Source organism: Chlorocebus sabaeus, chromosome 21, assembly GCF_047675955.1.
Source record: "Chlorocebus sabaeus isolate Y175 chromosome 21, mChlSab1.0.hap1, whole genome shotgun sequence".
Taxonomy (NCBI): Eukaryota; Metazoa; Chordata; class Mammalia; order Primates; family Cercopithecidae; genus Chlorocebus; species Chlorocebus sabaeus.
Window position 1 is genome coordinate 101609711 of NC_132924.1, and position 24256 is coordinate 101633966.

Sequence of the window (24256 nt, forward strand, 5' to 3'; positions counted from 1 at the left end):
CTCTATGAGACCTGGATTCTTCTCTGACACTGTCCAAACCCACGTACAATCTCTTTTTTTTTCTTTTTTTTTTTTTTTTTTTTTTGAGACGGAGTCTCGTGCTGTCGCCCAGGCTGGAGTGCAGTGGCGCGATCTCGGCTCACTGCAAGCTCCGCCTCCCGGGTTCACGCCATTCTCCTGCCTCAGCCTCCCGAGTAGCTGGGACTACAGCCGCCGCCACCGCGCCCAGCTAATTTTTTGTATTTTTAGTAGAGACGGGGTTTCACCGTGGTCTCGATCTCCTGACCTTGTGATCCGCCCGTCTCGGCCTCCCAAAGTGCTGGGATTACAGGCGTGAGCCACCGCGCCTGGCCTTTTTTTTTTCTTTTTTCTTTTTTTGGAGATTAAGTCTTGCTCTGTTGCCCAGGCTGGAGTGCAGCGGTGCGATCTCAGCTCACTGCAACCTCCGCCTCCCAGGTTCAAGCAATTCTCCTGCCTCAGCCTCCTGAGTAGCTGGGTTTACAGGCACGTGCCACCACATCCAGCTAATTTTTGTACTTTTAGTAGAGATGGGGTTTCACTATGTTGGCCAGGATGGTCTCAATCTCCTGACCTCATGATCTGCCCACCTCGGCCTCCCAAAGTGCTGGGATTACAGGCGTGAGACACCACACCCACCCCCCTTGGTTTCTTTCTTACCTTTGTATTCCAAAACTTCTAGACCAAACAGTAAGTACAAATGTCACAAGCATACCCTATGCACAAAAATGAGAGAGGGATTAATTTAAATAACATACATCACTGCAGAGAAAGAAATACAGGTGAAAGTTTTAGTTCTTTCTGCTTCTTGGTTACAAGTCAGTAGTAGTTGTTATTTATGACTTCCCTCGTATACTACCATTCCAGGTACCTCTTGCTTTGACCGGGTTTGTTCCCTGGTAGGGAGTCCACAAACTTTCACTCCTGAAAAGCCCAAGCCCTTGATGGTTTTACACGTGTAGAGCTGTGTGATCTTCTTTTGACTGAGCAGGAGCTGTAAAGAGGCATCTCAGTTTCCTCTGAGTACCACTCCTACTCCTCTCTGCCCCCATTCTGTAGAGCCATCTTTTTGCTTTTCATAATAACGGTCAATCTGCTTCAACAACTCCAAAACCCCCTTCTACACATAACACCATGCTCTCCTAATGGCAGGAGGAGGCAAAAATGGCAACCACAGCTCAGTTTTCAGTTAGTAGAATGATTTTTGTGCCCCTGGTGAAATCACTTTCACCCTTAGGTATTAAAATCTCCAAACTTCATACACGCAATTAAAAATTATTTTTTCTTTTTAAAAAATCTTTTCCCACATGTTCTATGCAGTCTTTCATACAACTCTTTCTTAAGAAACTCCTAGAGGATGTACTCCATTAAAATGAAGCCAACTCAGAAAAACACGGCTCCAGGAAAGGGGTGGGTTCAATGTAGGAAAACAGTGAAGACAGTATCCAGGTGAAGAGAGATGAAGAGAGAGTCCAGAATGACGGAAGAACAGCAGCGCCAGAAAGCAGTCAGCCCTTACTGGAGCAGGGGAGAGTACTCTGCTAAATGCATCTTCACAAAGATCAAATTGATGGAATACCTGATGTGTTTGAATGCACTGAGAGATTTACACTTACGGCAAAGTTTAGGGTTGTGTTAGGAATAGGACTATTAAACCAAGCAAACAAAAAAAAAAAAAAATATTAACTCCAAGAGGAAGAAGTTGTACAAAAAAAAAAAGAAATATAATTCAAGCATGTACTATATCTTTGACTATTCATAATACTGTACACATTGAATATAGAGTGAATCAAAGCAAAGAATGACTGAAAGGCAATTCGGGGTATGGGGGAAAGGGGAAGGGAAAAAGGTGAAGATTAAACTCTCCTCTTCTATGGCTGGAAGTTCTGTGCCCCAGAATTCCCTTGGTTCCTGCATGTTCTCCAAGCTGATCTACATCTAGCAGCTCATCACCTCTGGTTTCCAGGTGGGTTTGGCCACTGGGAAGCCCGGGCAGGAGATCAGAGAGGACGAGGAGAATGGGGTAAGGACAACTATTTCCTCCCTTGTGGTGACATAGGGTAGGCTGTTAACAGAAGGAAACTGTCAGAAGCATTTGAACCAGAGCAACTCCATCTTGAATGGGGGCTGGGTAAAATAAGGCTGAGACCTACTGGGCTCCATTCCTAGGAGGTCAGGCATTCTTAGTCAAAGGATGAGATAGGAGGTCGGCACAAGATACAGGTCACAAAGACACCGCTTGATAAAACGGGTCACAGTAAAGAAGCCAGCCAAGACCCACCAACACTAAGATGGTGATAAAAGTGGCCTCTGGTCATCCTGCTGCTAATTATATGCTAATTATAATGCATTAGCATGCAAAAGGGCTACTATTCTCTAATAAACTTGCTTTCACTTTATGGACTCACCCTGAATTCTTCTTGGGTTCAAGAACCCTCTCTTGGGGTCTGGATCAGGACCCCTTTCCTGTAACAAAACTGCTCCTCTCGTGGTGGCTTCCTCTGCTAGACTCTCCTGGATCCAGTAACCACTCCTTCCCTTTACCCTTCAGATCCCTGGTACGGACTTAGCTAGCTGGATGCCCCCTTCCTGAATTGTGTAATGTGAGCAGGAACGTCACTCATCTCCATGCAGGCGTCCTAGTGGGGACACCATCCTGGCAAGGCAGTGCCGGCCATGAGACAGTCGCTGGGCTTCCCTCTAGCTTACTGCTTTTTGGTTCTGGCCTATTCTGCATGCCTGGTTCTTTTAACCTTCAGTTGGTGTGAAGAGTTCCCCAATAGTCTTCCAACAAATTCCCTTCTGCTTGGGTTGGCTGCATGTTTTCTATGTGTACAACCATGAAGTCTAATTGATGTGGTTCTGTGCCCAGAAACGTGGATGCTGCGTAGGGAAACGTGCCAGCCATATGTGTCTATTCATTGTGTATCTGCCAGTGCCTGGGTCCTACTAGACTGACCCAGTTAAAGTGTCTATTTCTTGTTAAGTAAATCCATTTCTGCCATAGCCAGCTCTGGCTGCTCCATACTGTTTCTCCCTCAAAACGAGGGAAGAAACAACAGCCCATGCTGACTGGGCTCATCCTTGAAGTTGATTTCTCAGAATCTATTTCTTAGATGAAAACAACACCACACATGGGATCGGTAAAACTTCTAACGGCCAATACACATACCATTTAAAAGAGAAAAGAAACAAAACATTGTTATCCAAAGTTAATTATACTCTACCAGGACAAGATATCTGCAAAAACAATCCCCAAGACAATGTAAAAATGCATCTTAAAGTTTCTGACATGGAATTCAGAGAAAAGAGAAAATGTCCTCAAAGAATAACACCCAAATGGACCCTCTTAAAAGATGTGGTGGAAATGATAGGAAAGCTTCACAAATGCCTTTGTAAGTCTTGAGAAAAATAATAAGCAGCAGGTTAATTAGGGCTGTACTGGTGTTGGTGAGGCAGCGGGCAGGGAAGCAGAGAAGCTGGAAGCATGATGGTATAGAAACACGTGGCTCTGGGGGATTCATTAGTGACCTCCCAGAAATACAGGTTATCAATTTAGAAAAAATAAAACACAAAGGGCTCAACTCGAGAAATCCAAGACCATGGCTTCAAAAGTGGTTCCAATCACTGAGAGTGGTAAAGCTTCATAATTTAAAATGAACATTTAGAATTATTAAGGCTGAAGCCATTTGCAGAAGCTAAAACTTGAAACCACCAGAATTACCACAATCTAGATAGTCTAAGAGAAGGCAGTTCTGGATTTGCTCTGTCTGTGATTCCTGCCTGATTTAGAACAAATCAATTTATTTCCCCATTGCGGATACTGAAAATTTTCTTTTAGTAAACTGAATTTTAAAATTATGTCCAAACAAAACACTGTTTCATGGTATTAATAATTGCAACAGCAACCAGAAACACACCATGTATCCATGACATGCAAAGAAATAGTAACAGTTGGTGTATTCTAAGTTGCTTTTATACCTTTCTAAAGTCTCCAAATTAAGCACACTGCCTTGGACAAGGAAGGAAAGGAATGTCTGTGACATCCATCCCTCCTCTCACTCCGTTCAAGGGCCATATCTGGATGCAAGAGGAATGTGGTGTTTTGGGGTCCTGCCACTCTGTCTGCAGTCATCGTGGAGCTGAAGCTTAAGTTCCATGAGCAGCAGCTGCTGGAGCAGGTGGACTTCCTGAACTGGGAGGTCACGGACCACAACCTGCATGGGCTGCCTCCCTCACTGCAAAGGGAAGCTGACCCGTGCTGCAGCCAGCGGAGCCTGGGATGCCAGAGCTGCCCAAGCGCTGCTGCACAAGCTGTATGCTCTGGGCCTGGTGCCCACACACGGGTGGGCTCGAACTCTGCTCGAACCCTGCGACATCGTCAGGGCTTTGTCCAGGCCTTGTCCTTGTCCTTGTTGCCGCTGCCTCCACCCCACCATTCTCCTCAGGCTGCAGGGCCTTCATGGAGCAAGGCCATGTGCTGATGGGCCCCGGATGTGGTTACCGACTCCACCTATCTTTGTCACATGCCGCATGGAGGACTTTGTCACCTGGGTCTGCTCATCCAAGATCAAGCAACACATGCTGTCATACAATGGGGAGTGCAATGACTTCAATCTGGAAGCCTACCTGGTCTCCCAGTCCCCACAGCTGCCTGTCTTTTACGGATGGGAAAACCAATGCTGGAGATTCTATGAGGGCGCTCCCCTGAAGACTGTCAGCTGGTTGTAGGTTCTTAGGTTCCTCAATGGCAGGCCATGCACAGAGCCAAGGAGGCGAGAGGGCGAGGTCCCTGTTTTCCAGGAAATTTTCTTAGTATTCTTAGTACTTAGACTACTGATTATTAAATGACTGTGCCTTGGGAGACAGTGAAAAGTGGTTTGGTTGCCGCACTGCAGAATTTTCAGCTTCTTGTGTTGGAAACTTTGTAGTGTAAAAGCAAGAACACCGGCCGGGCATGGTGGCTCACGCCTGTAATCCCAGCACTTTGGGAGGCCGAGGCGGGCAGATCACTTGAGGTCAGGAGTTCAAGACTAGCCTAGCCAATATGGTGAAACCCCATCTCTACTAAAAAATACAAAAATTATCCAGGCATGATGGTGGGCGCCTGTAATCCCAGCTATCTGGGAGGCTGAGGCAGGGACAATTGCTTGAACCTGGGAGGTAGAGGTTGCAGTGAGTTGAGACTGTGCCACTGGATTCCAGCCTGGGAGAGAGAGTGAGACTCTGTCTCAAAAAAAAAAAAAAAGAAAGAAAGAAAGAAAGAAAGAAAGAAAGAAAGAAAGAAAGAAAGAAAGAAAGAAAGAAAGAAAGAACGAACCCAGCACATGGACTTTAGTCCACGTGTAACATATAACCCAAGATAATGTAAGTAAACTTTGATAGGACAATTCTATAAGGGGTACTGATCACAAGTATTTTTCCTCTCTGAGCATAAGAATTCAGTCCACCCAGTCCATGCATCTATATATAACAATACTTTGGGAGGTTATAAGCACAGGAAAAGGGTTTGTGGAGAATGACTAAACTCACAAACTGAAATGAAGACTAAATATATTTTACAAGGCAGTTAATTTAGGCATAAATATAGTCACTCAATTGTGAATATCACGCATGGAGTCCTGAAGGCTGAACTTCCAGCCTTCTTCACTAAAGACTGAAATTTGCTTTTCTCAGATCTTTTCTGGACTCCTTTCTTCCTAGGTCCCTTGATCTTTGTGTACTCACATTATCTTCATAGCAAGATGGCTTCTTGCTTTAAGGTCTATACCAGTCTCATGTTTAGCTGCAAACAATGAGAACCCAATCAACAAGGGCTTAAGTAACTCTACTCACTATGTCTAACCTTTTTTTTTTTTTTTTTTTGAGATGGAGTCTCGCTCTGTCACCCAGACTGGAGTGCAGTGGCCGGACCTCAGCTCATTGCAAGCTCCGCCTCCCGGGTTTACACCATCCTCCTGCCTCAGCCTCCCTAGTAGCTGGGACTACAGTTGCCCGCCACCTTGCCCGGCTAGTTTCTTTTTTTGTATTTTTTAGTAGAGACGGGGTTTCACCATGTTAGCCAGGATGGTCTCGATCTCCTGACCTAGTGATCCACCCATCTTGGCCTCCCAAAGTGCTGGGATTACAGGCTTGAGCCACCGCGCCCGGCCTATGTCTAACCTTTAAAGAAAAAGATGTTACTATCCTTGCAGGCCAAACCAAGTCTTTGGTAATATGCTGGGTATCCTCTCTAAGCTCCTGCCCCCATCCCACCCCAGGCCAGGTCAAGCCACTCTCCACCCTCCACCATCCTGCTCTCTGCCCCAGAGGCTGGGAACCTCTATAGACTGTGTCAAGGGAAGGCCATGCTGTCCAGCTTTGGTTGGATTTGACCAATGGGAAATCAAGGAGGACTGGGTAGGAGAGTCTCAGGCTGCAGCACAGTTCCAAGAAAGTTTCAGCAGACTGGCAGGGAACCCTTAAATCCAGTGCACATTAGAGGAATCTGCATCTCCCCAGAATGGGGCCTCCCTGAAGCCGGAGGTCTGAATATAGCATCTTCATGGTCACCACAGACAGAAGTATAGATTACACCACTGCCTAAGTCCACCTGAACATTTTTAATTTTAATTTTAATTTTTTTTCTTTGAGACAGAGTCTTGCTCTGTTGCCCAGGCTAGAGTGCAGTGATGTGATCTCGCCTCACTGCAGCCTCCCCCTCCCAGGTTCAAGTGATTCTTATGCCTCAGCCATCCCAGTGCTGTGATTACAGGTGTGGGCCGCCATGCCTGGCTAATTTTTATAGGTTTTTTTTTTGCAGAGACAGGGTTTCATCATGTTGGCCAAGCTGGTCTTGAACACCTGGCCTCAAGTGATCTGTCCACCTTGGCCTCCTAAAGTGTTGACATTAGAGGTATGAGCCACCGTGCCCAGCCATGTCTTATTTTGTTTATTTCCTTTTCCTCCAGTAGAATAAATTCCATACCTATACTACACATTGTGCAAAATAATATTTTTCAGGTTTTAAGATATATTCCCAAGGAAGTATAAATGCTTGTGTGGAATTTCCCTCCCTCCCTCCCTCCCTCCTTTCCTTCCTTTTCTTTTTCTTTCTTTCTTTCTTTTTTTTTTTTTTGACAAAGTCTCACTCTATCACCCAGGGTGGAGTACAGTGGCACAGTCATGGCTCACCACAGTCTCGAACGCCTGGGCTGAAGCTTTTCTCCCACCTCACCCTCCTGTGTAGCTGGGACTGCAGGTGCGCCACCATGCCTGGATAACTTTTTAAAATATTATTTGTAGAGGTGAGGTTCGCTATGTTGCACAAGATGGTCTCGAACTCCTGGGCTCAAGGTGATCCTCCTGCCTCAGCCTCCCAAGATGCTGGAATTACAAGCATGAGCACTGTGCCCAGCTGCTTCTGTGGAATTTCTATACACTTTTTGTCCATGGTGTTTTGAAACTGCCCACCACCCTTCCATGTCTCATTTTTCTAATCTGTCGCATAATCTCCGTGTCCTCTTGGCCATTTTAGATGTCTTTGTATCAACTTTCTCTAGTTCTCTAATCTCTCTGTCAACACAGTTTTTTGTCTGGACTGAGATGTGTAACAAGATTATTAACTTTTTTCAGATCTAATATTCTAAGTTAGGCCGGGTGTGGTGGCTCACGCCTATAATCCTAGCACTCTGGGAGGCTGAGGCAGGAGATCACTCGAGGTCAGGAGTTTAAAACCAGCCTCCTGGGCAATAGAACAAGACCCTGTCTCAAAAAAAGAAAAAGGATTCTAGGCCAATGAATCTCAGTGGGCAGAACCTCACCATAGGAGGTGTTTGAAATTTCTTAAGTGATGGGGTGCTCGGGGAGTCACCATGGCTGGAGGGCGTTAACAGCATTCTAGCAGTTGAGGGCCATGATGCTGCAAGCCCTGCAAAGAATAAATAATGATCTTCTTATGCCACTCTGACCCTTCTGGCAGGTGAAGAACCTGTTTACAACTACTTGAGTCTAGACCCTAACTCCCCCAACCCACTCGCCCAATTTTAATATACACGGAATTGTGCAGGAATGTAACCATCATGTAAATCAAGGGAAGATGGTACTTTGGGGTTTGTGTGTGTGTGTTTTTTGTTTGTTTGTTTGGCGTTTAACCAAAAGTTGTTCACAGTTTGGAAAAACATTACAAAGTTGCTCCTAGGACAGTAAAACCTATGTAATAAGTGGAGTTCAGATCCCCTCACAACCCTGGTTTTAGTTGGGATTCACTCTGAATGGGGCTTGGAGGGAAGGGCAAAGCCAGCAGGAAAAGACAGGCCACTCCTGCAGGCCGCTGCCCTGGGCCCAGAATTCTCCCTTCAGGTCTCCCCAGATCAAGCCAAGGAAACGGGTGCCAAGTAACCGGAGACTTCTGGAATCATTGCCCGTGGTCCCGTCAATCCCAGCCAGCCTCAAGACCTCAATTTCTTCACCTGGCCATGTAAGCAGAGGGGACAACTCGGCGGGCGTGGCTGGGCCGGGTTCTTGGGGCAGCCGGGCGCCATCGCCAGTATCTAGGCACCCTGAACGCGCCTGATCTGATTTGATCTCGGAAGCTAAGCAGGTTCGGGCCTGGTTAGTACTTGGATGGGAGATCACCCGGGAATACCGGGTGCTGCAGGCCTTAGGCTTCCCATTCCCTCCCTCTTTCCCCGTTTTGTGGCCGCGCTTTTCAACCGCCCGCTGATTCTGCTCCCCCTTTTCTCCCGCCGCAGCCCGGGACCTCCTTGTGGGGGTCCGCCACTGCAGCACCAGGCGCCACTGCCATACCACCCTGAACGTGCCCGATCTGGTCTGATATCAAAAGCTAAGAAAGGTCCGGCCTGGTTAACACGTGGATAGGAGACCGCCTGGGAATACCGGGTCCTGTAGGCTTTTGGCTTCCCGCTCCTCCCTCTGTCCCCCTTTTGTCGCCGTGTTTTCCAACAGTCCCCTGATTCTTCTCACTCTTTTCCACCTGCCTGCGCCCCCGCTACAGCCCGGGAGGGTGGGGGTCTGCCCCTGCAGCACCAGGCGCCACTGCCGGTGTCTACAGTCATACCTCCCTGAACAGGCCCGACCTGGTCTGATCTCAGAAGCTAAGATGTGGCCGCAGTTACCGCCCCACCGGTTGGGCTCTGCCTCTCCCAGGCCCCTGGCGGAGCGGATTAACCCCATCATTTCATTGATTCACAATAACGCCGCCCAACCTCGACTATTCTGAGCCCCACTTACCAATCTGTAGTGGACCTTTACTGTTTTGGAGTAGTACATTCAACAACACCTTTATGGGTCTATTTTTGTAACTAATGCATTCTGGGTACAAGTTTCTGATTTTATTTCATGGCTTCGAATGAAATCGTGCAGAAGCATTTACATATTGACATGCATTGTTTTATATTTTCCTTGTATATTACAGTTGGGACAGGATATAAATTTTAAAAATTTATTTGTATAGGTAGGTTACAATCATTATGAATTTTATTTCAGGCTAGTGAAAGAGTGTGACAAAATATTTGTCATAAAAAGAGGACTTGGGTCTGACAGGGTTGAGAACCACAACACTGGAGGAGTGTTGACCTCCCCAGTACTTCTCTGTTGCCTTTGGTGGCACTTAGACAGCTCCTGCATCATCTCTGCCTCCTCTTACCCCCCACCCCACACTGGGGCTGCTTCTCTAGGCTCCTCTGCTCTGCTCCTCCCACATCTTCTTCTCAGTTCTCAGGGCAGAGAGTCCTGGGCAGCCTCTCCTGCTCCCTGGTTCAATCCCAGCCATGCCATCACCCACGCCTCAGAGTCTCTCCTGCCCCTCCTTAGCCTGTGCCACCCTGACTCCAACTAGGTCCTATAATCTTCAGTCTCTTCTGGGCTGTCTGTCAGAGGGAGGGTTCCTGCCTAGATTCCTGTTCTGTCCATAGAATCAGGTTGCAAAGCTCCCTCATTTTTATGTGTTTTATTTTATTTATTTAGAGACAGAGTCTCACTCTGTTGCCCAGGCTGGAGTGCAGTGGCCTGATCTTGGCTCACTGCAACCTCTTCCTCCTGAGGTCAAGCAATTCTTCTGCCTCAGCCTCCCAAGTAGCTGGGACCACAGGAGTGTGCCACCACGCTTGGCTAATTTTTGTGGTTTTGGTAGAGATGGGGTTTTGCTGTGTTGGGCAGGCTGGTCTCGAACTCCTGACCTCAAGCGATCCACCTGCCTCAGCCTCCCAAAGTGTTGGGATTACAGGTGTGAGCCACCATGCCTGGCCAATGCCCCTCATTATACAGCCCCTCCTCCAGCCAGCTGAGCCCTGGGGGTTCCCTACCATGGTCATGTCAGAGAACAGGGGAACATCCTGTATCAGCTAACTTAATTGTCTTCTCCTGAGAGTTCTTGCTCCTGAAGTCCTGGTTTCTGTCCTTATCACCACAATATTCCAGGGCAGCCAGGTTCAAGTCCTCATAGTCATCTCTAACTCTTTGTCTCTTACATTTAACAAGGCACCAACTGAATTAAACTCAATGAACATTTAAATGAATTTTAATAAAAATTTTAAAATATGTATTACAAAAATATTGTTCATAAAGCTTCCAATAACACAGAACTAAGTAATTTTGGGGCCTGTCTGTCCATCCCTGCCACTGCCCCTGCCAAAAACAACCCACCTCATTGAAACAAGCACTTCATCTGCTTTTTATTTAACAATTCATTTGTTCTTGTGTAATCTGAGGGTGTCAAGTTCAGTAACCTTCTAAGGTCACTGTTTCTTTTATTATCTAAATGAAGTGACTCAAGCCCCTAGGCTACTCCTGTCATTCCTGAAGATTTTCAGGAACGCTTGCACCCTCATGATTTACAATCACTTTGATGTCTGAATCTCACTGAATCCCACAGCCTAGTGATTTTTTGTTTGATTTATAGCTTAAGTGCATTGCGATCTAGATTTGAATATTGCTACATGCAATTCAGTGACTGAAATTTGCTGAAACTTGCTTTATTGCTCATAATCTGGCCATTTTTTACTTGTAAAGTTCCCTATGTACTTAAAATTAAAGCATATTCTGCAATTGTTGGGTGTAGTGTTCTCTGCCAATGGTCTATTAAATCAAGTTTGTTAATCATGTTTAAATATTCTATATCCTTACTGATCTGGTCTGCATACTGTATCAATTACAGAAAGGCATTAAAATCACCTTCTATGATTATTACTTTGTTCATATGCAGTTCTGTCAATTTTGCTTTATATAGATTGAGACTATTATACATTTGAGGGTTTTTTGTTTTTTTTTTTAATGTTTCTGGTGAATTGAACTTTTTATCATTCCACAGTGGTTCTTTTTCTTTTTAGCAGCGGTTTTTGGTTTAAAGTCCATTTGACTAACATTGATATAGGTCACCAGCTTTCTTTTGTTAGTACTTATATAGTATACTTCTCTTTCATTCTTTTACTTTCAAGTTTTCTTTATACTTTTGTTTTCCTTTTTCTTTTTGAGATGGGGTCTCTCTCTGTCGCCCAGGCTGGAGTATTGTGGTACATCATAGGATATTTTCCTTTTGACTAATTACCATGTGAATTGTAGTTATATAGTTTGCAATCTTCAATTATTCTTGCTTTCTTTAATACTCACATTTAGTAAGGTTTTTGTTTGTTTGTTTGTTTTATTTTGCATTTTGTTTTTTTGGAATATTTTTTTTTCTTTTTTGAGACGGAGTCTTTCTCTGTCACCCAGGCTGCAGTGCAGTGGCATGATCTCAGCTCACTGCAACCTCTGCCACCAGGGTTCAAGCCATTCTCCTGCCTCAGCCTCCCAAGTAGCTGGGATTACAGGCATGCACCACCACACCGGGCAATTTTGTATTTTTAGTGGAGACGGGGTCTCACCATGTTGGCCAGGCTGGTCTCAAACACCTGACCTCAGGTGATCTGTTCACCTCAGCCTCCCCAAGTGCTGGGATTACAGGAGTGAGCCACCATGCCCGGCCTTAGTAAGGTTTTATTATTCTTTTACTACAAGATAGATTCTATTTGCTACCATTTTATTTAGATATTAAAATCAATATTAAAACATGAGCTTGAAACATACATATATAGCTGGAATCCCAGGAGAAGGGAAGAAATGGGATAGAAGAAATATTTGAGGAAATAATGGCCAAGAATTTTTCAGAATTAATGACAGCCATCAAATCTCAGATCCAAGAAGCTCAGAGAGCAGAAAGCAGGATATACTAACACGAATGCACACACACACACACACGATACACTACCTACACATTTTAAGTTCATACTGCTGAAAACAAAGCAAAAAGAAGATATCTTGAAGGAGCAAGAGAAGAAAGAAACAGAGTTGTCCCTCAGTATTCACAGGGGGCTTGGTTCCCCCCAGATACCAAATCCACACATTCCTAAGTCCCGGTGGAACCAACTGATAGGAAATGTGAGCCCTCCATCTAGGCGGGCTTCACATCCAGCCAATACCATGCTTCAGATCCAGCCAATACCATGTTTCACACAATGTGTTTGGTTCTGGATGTGGAGCCCACCCATACAGAGGGTAAACTGTGCATATTTTTAAAATCCGGGTGTAAGTGGACCCTCAAAGTTCAGATCCATGTTGTTCAAGGGCCAACTGTATTCCATACAGAGAAACAAATGTTGGAAGTAAATGCTCGCTGCCACCAAGTGAAAATAGCACTGAGGCAAAAGTTTTCTCAGCAAGGCAATTTACTTCTATAGAAGGGTACATCTCATGGATGGAGCAATGGTGAGAGCACATTGGACAAGGGAGGGGTAGGGAGTCTTATTCCTAATGCAGCTAGTCCCTACTGCTGTGTCTTTCCCCTATTGACTGGGGTTGGATGGCACAGTCTAAGCTAATTCCGATCAGCTATTTTAAAGAGAGCAAGGGTATACGCCAGAGTGGCATGGTTAGTAGTTTTGGCAGGAGGGATGGTTGCAGAGCAGGTGACTAATGATGATTAAGGACAAAGCAGGTGACTAGGAACAGAGCAGGTGACTAAGAACAGAACAGGTGATAGAGGCTAGGAGGGGGTTGTTTACTGAAACTAGGGGCAAGGAGACATAAAGAACGAGGAAGTTAAACTTTAAAATGGAGAACGAAGAATGGGGAGCTGAACATACTGACACATTGGTTCTTTGGAGAGGAACTCAGAACTCATTGTACTTAACAATTTTCTCCCTCTTGAATTTTAAAGGAAGTTAACAGGGTTAAGTCTTTGAAGAAGAATTTATTATATTCTTCACAAAAATAAGAATTACAGTAAACTTCTCATCAGAAACCACAGAAGCCAAAGTAAAATGGACTGACCTTCTTTAAAGTGAAAACGAAACAAAACAAGACAAAAATCTCTAGCAACCCAAAATTCTATACTCAGTGAAAATATCCTTCACAATACCAAAGAGGTAAAAACCTTTCCCAGACAAACGAAAACTGAAAGAATGTGTTGCCAGCAGACCAGCTCTACAAGAAATGTTAAAGAATGTTCTCCAGGTAGAAGGAATACGATATCAGACTGAAACTTGGATCTGTACAAAGAAATGAAGCACACTGGAAATGGAATAAAAGAAGATAAGACGGAACCAATTTTTTTTTTTTTTTTTTTTTTGAGACAGAGTCTCGCTCTGCCCCCTGGTTGAAGTGCAATGGCGCGATCTCGGCTCACCGCAAGCTCCGCCTCCTGGGTTCACGCCATTCTCCTGCCTCAGCCTCCCGAGTAGCTGGGATTACAGGCATGTGCCATCACGCCCGGCTAATTTTTTTTTTTTTGTATTTTTAGTAGAGACGGGGTTTCACCGTGTTAGCCAGGATGGTCTCCATCTCCTGACCTTGGGATCCGCCCGCCTCGGCCTCCCAAAGTGCTGGGATTACAGGCGTGAGCCACCGCGCCCGGCCCACGGAACCAATTTTTTAAAAAAATTTTAGTTTCTCTAAAAGATAAAGCAAAAATAGTGGCAATATATTGCAGGTTTATAACATATATAAAAGTAGACTGTATGACAACAGTAGTAGAAAAAACAAGAGAGAGATATTGGAAGGACCTGTTGTAAGATCCTTACACTACACACAAAGCAGTATAATGTTATTTGCAGCTGGATTTCAGCTAATCGTAGATGCATATTATGATTATTAGGGCAACCACTAAAATTTATTGAAAAGATGTTTTTATACATTATAAATATGATATACATGTATAAGATAATAGAGATGATAAAATGGAATCATAAAAAATGATCAATAACCCCCCCAAAAGGCAGAAAAAGTGAAGAAAAGATGCAGAGAACAGATGGAACGAATAGAGAACAGATGGAACAAATAGAAAACAGTGATCAATATGGTAGATGTTAATGCAGCTATAGCAATAATCACAGTAAATGTGGATGGTCACTCTAAACACATCAGTTAAAAGTCAGAGATTGTCAGATCAACTTTAAAAATGGACCAAACAGTATGTGATCTACAATAAATCTTTTTTAAAAATGTAAAGACAGAGAGGTTAAAAGTAAAAGGACAGAGAAAGCTATGTAACACACACCGAAAGAAAACTGGAGTATCTATTTTAATATTAGACGAAGTAGACTCCCAGGCAAGAAATATTAGCAGCCATAAAGAGGACATTATATAGTGATAAAGGGATCAATTCTCCAAAGAGATATAATAGTTTTAAATGTGCAAGCATGTAAAAATAGAGCTTCAAAATACTTGAGACAAAAGACTGTTAGAACAGAAATAAAAGACAAATTCATAATTATAGATCAAGACTTCAATATTCTTCTCTCAGTAAGTTGATAAAACAGGCCATAAAAATCAGTAAAAATACAGAAAATGTAAACAACACTACCAAGCAACTAGACTTAATTGGCATTTGTAGAACATTCTACTCAATAGCAGTAAAATGCACTTTCTTTTCAGGTACACATGGAACGTTTATTAAGAGACATCACATTTTGGGCCATAAAATAAACCTCAACAGATTTCATGCAAAGTGTATAATCAGACCGTGACAAAATTAAACTGTAAATCAGTAGCAGAAAGATTTCTGGGAAATCCCAAAATATAAACTACACACTTCTACATAACCCATGGATCAAAGAGGACTAAAGGGAAATTTTAAAACAGTTTGCACCCAACTGAATGAAAACAAAAATACAGCATATCAAAATGTGCAGGGCAGGGCACAGTGGCTCATGCCTATAATCCCGGCACTTTGGGAGGCCAAGGCAGGAGGATCACTTGAGATCATCCTGGGCAACATAGACAGATCACATCTCTACAACAAATTTTAAAAATTAGATGGGCATGGTGGAGCAGCTTATAGTCCTACTGACTCATGAGGTTGAGGCAGGAGGATCGCTTGAGCTGAGGAGTTCCAGCCTGCAGCAAACTATGATCTTGCCGCTGCACTCCAGTGTGGATGACAGAGTGACAACCTGTCACCAAAAAAAAAAAAAAAAAAAAAAAAAAGTGCAGATGCTGCCAAAGCAGTGCTTGGCAGAACAGTAAGCAATTCAGTGGGGCCAATTAGGGGCTTGGGGGAAGGTTTGACTACAGAGGAACAGCATGAGAGATGACTTGATGTTGGAGGATACATTACCCTGTGCATTTGTCAAAACCCATAGAAAGGTATGCCACAAAGAGTGAGTTTCACTGTAAGCAAAGGAAAAAAAAATCAATTGAATGTCAGGGGAACCCAGGTTGGAATGCAGATTGTGACAAATGAATCTAACTGTACTATATTGAAGGGAATGGAGAAGAAAGAGTTCACCTCAGTGGCTTTGGGAAACTATACTGATTGGCTAAAGACCAAAAGAAGTGCATAAAAGCTGTACTTAGTTCAGCGGTCCCCAATCTTTTTGGCACCAGGAACTAGTTTCTTGGAAGACTGTTTCCACAGATGGAGGGTGGGGGGCGGGGTGATGATGATGATTTTGGGATGAAACTGTTCCACCTTAGATCATCAAGCATTAGTTAAGAATCTTTTTTTTTTTTTTTTTTTTTTTTGAGACAGAGTCTCGCTCTGTTGGCCAGTCTGGAGTGCAGTGGCACCATCTTGGCTCACTGCAAGCTCCACCTCCCGGGCTCAAGCAATCATCTTGCCCCAGCCCCCCAAGTAGCTGTGATTATAGGCGCCTGCCACCACACCTGGCTAATTTTCGTATTTTTAGTAGACACAGGGTTTCACCATGTTGGCCGGGCTGGTCTCAAACTCCTGACTTCAGGTACTCTGCCTGCCTCAGCCTCCCAAAATGCTGGAATTACAGGCATGATCCACCGCGCCTGGCCTAGTTAGAGTCTTATGAGGAGCGCACAACCTAGATCTCTCACATGTGCAGTTCACAATAGTGTTCGCACGCCTATGAGAATCTAATGCCGCTGCTGATCTGACAGGAGGCCGAACTCAGGTGATAATGTGAGCAATGGGCAGAGGCTATAAATACAGATGAAGCTTCACTCACTGCCAACCACTCACCTCCTGCTGTGCTGCCCGGGTTTGTAACAGTCTGCAGCAGCCTGGAGGCTGGGGACCCCTGCTTTAGTGGGTAAATTTGTTTCTCACACAATATGGGTTAGCAATTCTGAAACTACATTACATTACAATGTTCAACATATTAGGATTGAACAAATAAGGAACCATCATGAGAGCCAGCTTTCTCACTGTCAGAGTTCAGAATAGGTCAATGGAATCCTACAATATAGAGCTTTCTGTCTTCTTTCACTTAGCCTTACTGTTGCATGAATCAATAGTCTGTTCCTTTTTGTTGCCGAATGGTATTCCACTGTGTGAATGCAATGCAGTTTGTTTATCAACTCACCTGCTGAAGGACATCTGAGTCATTTCCAGTTTGGGTGATAAAGCTGCTAGAAACATTTCCCTCGTGAACATACATAAAATTTGGTTTCCATGTGTTGTCAGTATGGTCCTTCCACCCCATCCCCCAATCCGGAACAGTTTCTTGGCCTTTCCTTGTCTTTCTTGTTCCCAACTGTCTTAGACAGCACAGGCTTTACCTTGTCACATGGGTCTGTCTGGTGTTTCCTCATGATCAAACTTGGGTCTTGTTTTCCCAGCAGTAGTGCCCTGGGAATGGAGCTGTGCCATTCTCACAGCTGCACATTGGGGGACTAATTTTGTTGTCTGCCAGATTTTTCTACCATAACATTATCATTTCCCCTTCTATAATTCAGAAGGTTTTTCCAAACGTATATCTCAAGATTACATTGATACCAGTTCTTCATCAAACTTCCTTTACTCACCAGCCTTAGCCTCTATTGAAAACTTCTGCCTGAATCAGCCACAACTCTGATGGCGCCAAATGATGATTTTTTTGGGTGGTTTTTGTTTGTTTGTTTGTTTGTTTTTGAGACAGGATCTCACTCTGTCACCCAGGCTGGGGTGCAGTAGCATGATAATAGCTCACTGCAACCTCCACCTCCTGGGCTCAGGTGATCCTCCCACCTCAGCCTCCCAAATAGCTGGGACCATAGGCGCGTGCCACCACACCCAGCTAATTTTTATAGAGATGGGGTCTCACTGTGTTACCCAGGCTAGCCTCGAACTTCATGCTCAAGTGATCCACCCACTTCGGCCTCCCAAAATGTTGGGATTACAGGTGTGAGCCATGGCACCCTGCCAAATGGCAATTTTCTGCTTCCATTATCCCCTCTACAATTAAGAGTTGGCATTCTACTATAAGAGGTTCCTCTCTCTTTCTCTCTCTCTCTTTCTCTCTCTCTCATCAGTATGACTCATAGGTTTCAATTTTATTCAAGAGTTTGTAACTTATTACGGTCATTATCTGCTTTGACATTCAAACAGCCTCAAATTTGGCTTGTGGGAGCACCTCCAGGCTGTCTTCTGCATTCTTTTGACTTGTCCACCATCATTCTTTGAGCACTTCCTTCCTTTCTGGCAAACAAGAGGCTCCACTCTTATCTTGTACTTTTCCCGCCTCAATCTTGGAATCAGCCATTTCTCCAAGAAATCCTGGTTCTTTAGAGTGGAAGATGGTATTTGGAAACCAATCTATACACTTAGTGTGCTTCTTCTTACTGTTGTGTCACTGCTTCTAGGCCCTCTCAATGGACAGATTTAGAAAAACACACACACACAGCCATATATGCACAGACATTTTTATACACTCATGCACCTGTAACTATATATCTCCATCTCTTTCTTTCTCTCTCTCTCTCTCTCTCTCTTTCTTTCTCTCTCTCTCTATTTATGTATTTTAAACTGAGTTCATTCTGATATCTCCAATTTCAGTCTACCACCTCAGGGTTCTTTCTAGCCTTCCCAAGCTTGCCATGCTTACAAGGACCTTCTCCCACAGTGAGAAACCTGGCGACTATTATCCTCAATGTGTTTACTTACTTGCTTAGGTAACCAGTCTCCCAACCACACTGGCTGACTCCCTCATCCGCCACCGTCCCTACTGAGCAAGCCCTCTGTCTTTGAGAAGCTCTCTGATCTGCCTCATCCTTCATCCCTGGGCATACTGCAATCCCAGAGCCTGGTGGGCTCACCTCTGTCTCCTTCCGTGCTTGCTGCCACACAGCAGGCAGTAAGGCAGCTCCTTGCGGGACTCTGGGAAATGCAAAGGGCTACAACGGAGTTGGAAGGCTGCAGGTTGTATTATTGACCTTCACTCTTCCATAGGCTGAAGGTCCTGGGGTGATGAGGACTCAGGGGCCTGTCTATAGCCTTTGTCAGAGGACATGGGGTATCCTCTCCCCTAAAAGTTTTCTTTTTTAACCATTTTATTGAGGTATGATTGAGATGTAAAAAGCTGTATATATTTTATGTATACAACTTGATGAATGTGGGGATAAATATACACCTGTGAAGCCAACCCTACTACCATCAAGGCCATAGACATACACATCACCTCCTGAATTTTCCTCCTGCCCTATTATTATTATTCATTATTATTATTGTGTGTGTGTGTGTGTGTGTGTGTGTGTGTGTGTGTGTGTAGAACATCAAATATAAGATCTACCTTCTTGGGAAATTTTAACTATATAGTACAGCATTGTTAGTGGTAGGCATGATGCCTCATAGTAAATCTCTAGATTCATCTATCCTACAACTGAAACTTTGTATTCTTTGACCATCATCTCCTCATCTTCACCTCTCCACCCAGCCTGTGGCAATCACTGTTCTACACTCTGCTTCTATAAGTTTGACTAATTTCTTTTCTTTGAGACAGGGTCTCTTTCTGTCGCCCAGGCTGGAGTACGGTGTGGCACGATCATGGCTCACTGCAGCCTCAATCTCCTGGCTTCAAGCAATCCTCCCACCTCAGCCTGGGAACACAAGCCCTGCTAATTTTTATTATTACTATATTTTATTTTTAGAGATGAGGTCTCACTATGTTGCCCAGGCTAGTCTTGAACTCCTGGGTTCAAATGATCCTCCCGCCTTGGCCTCCCAAAGTACTGGGATTACCAATGTGAGCCACCCTGCCCGGCCAAATATTTTTGATTTCATGTATAAGTGACATCATACGGTATTTGTCTTTTTGTGTCTGGTTTATTTCACCAGGTCCGTGCATGCTGTTGCCTATGGCAGGATTTCCTTTCTTCCTTTCTTTTTCTTCCTTCCTTCCTTTCTTGCTTTTTCTTCCTTTTTCTTCCTTCCTTCCTTTCCTTCCTTCCCTTCCCTTCTTCCTTCCTTCCTTCCTTTCTCTCCTTTTCTTTTCTCTTTTCTTTTCTTTCTCTCTTTCCAGGATCTCTGTGGCCTAGGCGGGAGTGCAATGGTATGATCATGTCATGGCTCACTGCAGCCTTGCTCTCCCAGGCTCAAGCGATCCTTTTGCCTCAGCCTGTCAGTTAGCTGGGGCTACAGGCGCGTGCCACTGCACCTGGCCAATTTTATTTATTTATTTATTTAATTTTTAGTAGAGACGAGGTCTCACTACGTTGCCCAGGCTGATCTCAAACTCCTGGGCTCAAACAGTTCTCCCACCTCGGCCTCCGAAGGTGTTGGGATTACAGGTGTGAACCATTGCACCGGGCCCATTTCTTTCTTTTTTAAGGCTGAATTGTCTCCTGAAAAATTTTAAAAAGCCCTCTTTTCTATTTGGAGGTGTATCCTATTCTCATGAGGTAATCCTTCCATCAAATCAGCCTGAAGAACTGAACAATGGTGAACCCAGCTGGGCTTTTCTGTCTCTAATGAGACAGTGCTGTGACTGATAGGGGATTTCTGAAGGTTTTTCTTGAATTGTTTTCTTCCACTCTTGAAGGGTTTTCTTGAATTGTTTTCCTGAGCTGATTGCTGACTCCCTCAGACCGCTCTTCTCCAATTTGGGGAGGAGGAGGGAGTAACTTGTGAGAACACGGACAATTTTATTAATTAGCATTCTTTCTCTATTATCAGGCTAGCTCCAGATTTTACATCTTTTCTACCCTTTGGCCACCCGACTTAATCTCTTTCTTTGTTAGGTTATCAATAATTAATCTTTTGTTTTTTAAATAAACTATATACTTAATGTGTATGGCAAGGGTAGTCACTCTGTGACATAGCTTCTTCGCACAGGTTGCTAATTGTCCATCAATATCCCGCATCCTTAAATAATAAATAATTCTCCAGTTCTAGGTGGGCTCATGGCCACCCAGTGAAAAGCTACATTTCCCAGCTTCCCTTGTATCTGGGTGTGGCCCTGTGTCTGAATTCCGACCAATGGGATGTGAGCAAAAGTGATTATGCCATTTTCAGGTCATAGCCTTAAAAGGAACGAGTGTAAACTCCCCTTTCTTTTCCCACTTCTCACTGGCCAGGATGCAGACATAATGGCAGGAGCTGGAGCAGCCACCTTAGGACCCAGAGCTGAAAGCCACATGTTGAGAAGGGCAGAGATACTGTATCCACTCTGGACTGCTGACCTTTGAACTATTATGTAAGAGAAAATCAAAATTCTATTTTAAGTCACAATAGTTTGGGGTATTTGATTACCTGGACTACATCTTAAGTATTATAGCTCCATGCCACTACCTTCACCCAGAAGCCTGTACCTCCCCTTCATTTGCACGTACTTATGTTTTCTTTCTTTTTTTTTTTTAATTATACCTTAAGTTCTAGGGTACGTGTGCACAACGTGCAGGTTTGTTACATATGTATACATGAGCCATGTTGGTGTGCTGCACCCATTAACTCGTCATTTACATTAGGTATATCTCCCCTAATGTTTTCTTAGTTCATGTTTTATGTCCATGTTTTTACAAAGTAAAATGTTTAGTAGTCCAACTAATTTTTTTCAAAGAACCAGCTTATGGATTTATTTTGGTGTGCTTAGTGTTTTGAGATTATTTTTGCTATATTTGAATGAATTTTAAGCCATTTATAGAATCATGGGGTCACATACTTTTCTTCTCAACATTCTTTCTCCATTGTTTCATTGTCCTATGCCATCTAAAATTACTGGAAAGAGGTCTGAGGCCAGTCTCCTTTTATCCCCTGGGTAGACTGTCTGCTTCTTCTTTCTGGATGTTTGAAGCATAATTTTTTTGTTTGTTTGTTTGTTTTTAATATGGGGTTTTCTGGTGGAAACCAGAAAACCTGCTAGAGAAATTCTCTTTTTTTTTTTTTTTTTTTTTTTTTTTGAGACAGAGTCTTGCCCTGTCACCCAAGCTGGAGTGCAATGGCGTGATCTCGGCTCACTGCAACCTCCACCTCCCGCGTTCAAGTGATTCTCTTGCCTCAGCCTCTCGAGTAGCTGGGATTACAGGTGTGCACCACCACGCCCAGTTAATTTTTAGTATCTTTAGTAGAGACGGGGTTTCACCATGTTGGCCAGGCTGGTCTCGAACTTCTAACCTCATGATCCTCCCGCCTCCATTTCCTGGGTTCAAGCAATTCTCCTGCCTCAACCTCCTGAGTAGCTGGGACTACAGGTGCCTGCCACCACACCTGGCTAATTTTTGTATTGTTTGTAGAGATAGGGTTTTGTCATGTTGGCCAGGCTGCTCTCAAACTGGTCTCAAGTGATCTGCCTGCCTCAGTCTCCCAAAGTGCTGGGATTACAGGTGTAAACCACCATAACCAGCCCTGCTAGACAAATTCTAAAAGAGCAGTAACACTTAGCTAATGCATTCTTTATCCCTAAGATTTAGGAACTTCATAAGAGCCAGTGGCTTCTTTGCTCACCTTACCTGCAATATAGTAAATTCAGTTCTTTTACTAAATCAGGACTTTTGTTTGTTTGTTTCAGAAATGACTGCTTCTTTTTATGTTTTTAATTACTTTTTTGAATTTCATGTATTCCCTAGGACTCAATCTGCATGTTGGATCAACATAACTATTTTCTATGTCTCTCATTTCTCCCCAGTCAGTTCATCTCTCTCCCCAGCTTTATTGTGTCATATTCTCAAACCTGTCATCCATGTCGCTGACTCAGTTTTCTGTCATGCCAGCTCTACTTCTTATGGCTTCTAATATGACTTCCAGATCTTTAGTGAGTTTTTCTTATTTCTTTTTTTTTCTTTTCTTTTTTTCTTTTTTTTTTTTTAATTTTATTTATTTATTTATATTTTTTGAGACGGAGTTTTGGTCTTGTTGCCCAGGCTGGAGCGCAATGGTATGATCTTGGCTCACCACAACCTCCGCCTCCCAGGTTCAAGTGATTCTCCTGCCTCAGCCTCTCGAGTAGCTGGGATTACACCTATATGCCACCACTCCCAGCTAATTTTGTATTTTTAGTAGAGACGGGGTTTCTCCATGTTGGTCAGGCTGGTCTCGAACTCCCAACCTCAGGTGATCCACCCACCTCGGCCTCCCAAAGTGCTGGGATTACAGGCATGAGCCACCGCATCTGGCCTGGTTTTTCTTGTTTCTTCACTTACCTCTTTTGGTCTTAATTTCATCTTATTTTGGTATCTCTACATTTTTGTTCAGAGGGTCCATATTATATTTAATTTCCTTGAGAGTACAGAGAAGAGTCTTGTCAAATATTTTCTTCTACTTCCTAGGATCATTATTCTTTTGATATGCAGTTGTCATGTGTACTTTCCTCCTGGCATGCTTTGGGAGAGAAGAGTAGCATCTTATAGAGATCCTGTGATAGAGCTTTACTAAGAAATAGTGACTATTTTAATTTTTTTTTAAAAGTGTTTACCTTGAATCCAGTAACCCTTTAGATAGAGCTTCTATTTCACGGGAAATAAGTAGCTAGAGAATCAAACTAAACATCACCCCATGGAAGCAACCAGACAAACCTAGAAGGTAGGACATGGTGTGGGACAACTCACTCAACTGCTCTCACTAATAAGTGTCCTAAAAAGGGGAATATACTAAATTAAATAGGCTAAGGGAACATGCTTGGTCCTGGATTGGGTACTGATTTGGATAAGCCAACTGCAGTAATAATTTTGGTTAATTGGAAAAAGTACAATGTGGCCTGAAAATTAGGTAAGATGAAAATATAGGGAAAAACAAAGGCAGAGAGTGTCAACTAAATGAATCAGGTTGTTTAAAAGAGTGTCAACTAAATGAACCAGGTTATTAAAAAGTTATAAAACAATATTTAAAGTATGATCTCATTTTGGTTTTATACACACACACACACACACACACACACACACACACACACACACACAGCTATAGTGATGTTCTCCAGGAGGCAGGACTATGCTGAGTTTTATTAAAAACTTGCTGTATTGCTGGCCATGGTGGCTCACGCCTGTAATCCCAGCACTTTGGGAGGACAACGTGCATGGATTTCTTGAGGTCAGGAGTTCAAGACCAGCCTGACCAACATGGTGAAACCCCGTCTCTACTAAAAATACAAAAATTAGCCAGACGTGTTGGCGGGTGCCTGCAATACCAGCTACTCTGGAGGTTAAGGCAAGAGAATCACTTGAACCTGGGAGGCGGAGGTTGCAATGAGCTAAGATCGCTCCATTGCACTCTAGCCTGGATGACAGAGCAAGACTCCATCTCAAAACAACAACAACAGAAACCTTGCGGCCAGGCGCGGTGGCTCAAGCCTATAATCCCAGCACTTTGGGAGGCCGAAACGGGCGGATCACGAGGTCAGGAGATCGAGATCATCCTGGCTAACACGGTGAAACCCTGTCTCTACTAAAAAATACGAAAAACTAGCCGGGCGAGGTGGCAGGCGCCTGTAGTCCCAGCTACTCGGGAGGCTGAGGCAGGAGAATGGCGTAAACCTGGGAGGCGGAGCTTGCAGTGAGCTGAGATCCGGCCACTGCACTCCAGCCTGGGTGACAGAGCGAGACTCTGTCT

General features: G+C 43.9%; 3 pseudogenes; 1 reads left to right on the forward strand and 2 right to left on the reverse strand.

Moving 5' to 3' along the window:
• Positions 1-8541: 8541 nt before the first annotated feature.
• Positions 8542-8659, forward strand: LOC119626332 (5S ribosomal RNA; annotated as a pseudogene).
• Positions 8660-21543: 12884 nt separating this feature from the next.
• Positions 21544-21587, reverse strand: LOC140709742 (U7 small nuclear RNA; annotated as a pseudogene).
• A 439-nt stretch (positions 21588-22026) lies between these two features.
• LOC119626398 (U7 small nuclear RNA) lies at positions 22027-22094 on the reverse strand (annotated as a pseudogene).
• Between the last annotated feature and the right edge of the window lie 2162 nt (positions 22095-24256).